Raw genomic sequence first — 2,612 nt, forward strand, 5'->3', positions numbered from 1 at the left:
TTTGTATGAATTATTCCACGTTTTACTTGAAACCAGAATCCCATGGCGCACATCAATTAACGGGATTTCAAAATGTTTACGATTAAATTCATTAAATAGCTCATTTAGAGGTGGGAACAGTATATCTAATATATATATATTCCTGTTTAGAGTAAGCAAACGCTATCTAATTCTAGCGGTCCAACATAGAGTAGCCTCATTTGATTATATAACATTTGAAAAAACTATAACATAGGTTATGTGTTTACCATATTTGAAGTTCTTTTAAAGGGGCGTGCTTCCTATCTCTTCCACCCCTAACAAATTAACCCGCCTTGCCAAACGGTTAGATATGATTCATGTAATTGTAGCTGTACAGTATAGCCTATAGAAAGTTTTCACTTTAATAACCGAAAATCAACATATTTTTAAACTTTATTTGTTTGTTCTAGGAGTAAATCTTGGTTTAATTTAGAATATAGGATGTTGGTGAATGTGGGTTCGATTCCCACCCTAAGCATTCATTTATATCAGCCGGTGCAAAGCGGGCAGTTTAGCATAATGGCCCCACAAACTTATCAAATCTTCAGGCGGCAGCGGCCAAGTCTTGACATTTTTTTTCTTTTGAATACCTTAAGCTTGTACAACAGAACCATGGTACAATTGTGAAAATTATACCATGGATAGCTATAGTATAATTTTCGGTTATTGAGTTTTGTACTCGGGTTGCACTCCCATAGGTTTCATTGTACAGCTATAGGTTAAGTTGGAGGTAATGCAATGTTAAACAGCACAGTTGAGCCCAACCATCTTGACTCTTGTATTCATAAAATGAAATTTTTCAGTGTTGTTTTTTTTTTGCAGTTAATAATTTGACAAGGGTTTCGATCGGTTAACCAACGTTTTCTTTCATTCACTTTCTATTTTACAGCTGTTACACTGAAACCAATTCTTTAATGTGCAATGTCTGTAATTATATCATAAGTTGAAGAGAAATTATACCCGGTTATACTTTCAATATTAGACACACAATAGTTCATTGTGTATGGATAAAGTGAGATTTCTTCTTTCGGATTTTAACCCTATGAAATAGGACGAACTAAAAAAGAGGCGAAAAATACCAGAGACATTTTATCTAATTAGTCGAAAACAAACTGACATCGCCATGGCTGAAAAAGAAATAGACATATAAAACTACAATAGCACACAAAACACAACATAGAAAACTAAAGACCAAGCAACACAAACTCACCAAAAACTGTGATGATCTTATATCCTGTTTACATGTTACAAACGTCGTGTTACTCGTAAGTACAGTACACATGCGGTATAAAGTATAAATCGATGGGGTTAGGATTGTATAACATCATTAGTAATATACCAACTATCATGTGTTAAACGGGTGTTCCATAACGCCAACCAACCCCGTAGTGGCATTTTAAATCCACCTCCGCGTATCAGTTCAGATTAAATACAAAAGTAGGCTGAGGTAGTATGATTGCCAACGAGAAAACTCTTTAACAGATACCTCGTGATATACAAAGCACGACGGATGCAACATGTGGAGCAGAATTTGCTTATCTTACCGGAGCATTTGAGATCACCCGATCAACCGTTTGGTTCGTGTTGGTTAGTCTTTAGTTTTCTATGTTGTGTCATATGTACTATTATGTGTCTGTTTGTATTTTTCTCTTTTAGCCATGACGTTGTCAGTTTATTTTCGATCTATGAGTTTGACTGTCAGTGGCAGATCCAGAACTTTCAGACGGGGGCCCGCTGACTGAATTAAGGGAATGCCCGCTGCCGTCATTCTTAAGTGATTTCCTATACATGTATAATCAACCACAGTTTACCAACGTAGGTGGGAACGCGCCACCAGCCCCTTCATTCGTCTATGATTGTCCTTTTTCAATATTTCGTTCCTCTTTTAGTAAGTTTAACTTAAGGAGGGTGCATTTTCATATCGAATTGATATGATATCGACCTAATATGCATCTCACTTTTCATTGGACTTTAAAATTCTAACAGTTATTCACTGTCATAATCATCAAAAGCTAACTCATTCTAATTCCTAGCAATGCATAATACTCAAGTAATAGTTCTCGCTTACAAAAAGAGAAAAAAAACCTGTTATCTTGCACTGGAATTTGATGTTTGATGTTTTGGTTTTGCCAAAGTATGCAAGCCTTAAGAAATTTTGTAATACATGGTGCAACTTTATAAAAGAAAACCGTGAATTTGGTAACCTCAAACTAATGATGAATCTGTATTAGGTTTATAAATGTTATATAATAACAAAGTAATATTTGCTTTCCATATCTAGGAATTTCAAATTTTTTTCTGTCTATTCGAAATAACATAAAAAATTTGGTGCTCACTTTTTAATAACCTGCTACGCGCATTATTCAGTGTGCACCAAATTTTTTATGTTATTTCTTCATAGACAGAAAAAATATTACAGTCATCCCTTAAATAAATAGTAAATGATTATGTATAAAAAAAGTGTAAAAATAAAATGTTGTATGATTGTCAACAAGACAAATATTGCTAAATTTTAAAAGAAGTGGATTCAAGTCATTATAGGCATTTGTACGAAGTTCAACAATGAGGATACCAAAACCTGAAAAAATTCA

This window comes from Mytilus galloprovincialis, chromosome 12 (genome assembly GCF_965363235.1).
Source record: "Mytilus galloprovincialis chromosome 12, xbMytGall1.hap1.1, whole genome shotgun sequence".
NCBI lineage: Eukaryota > Metazoa > Mollusca > Bivalvia > Mytilida > Mytilidae > Mytilus > Mytilus galloprovincialis.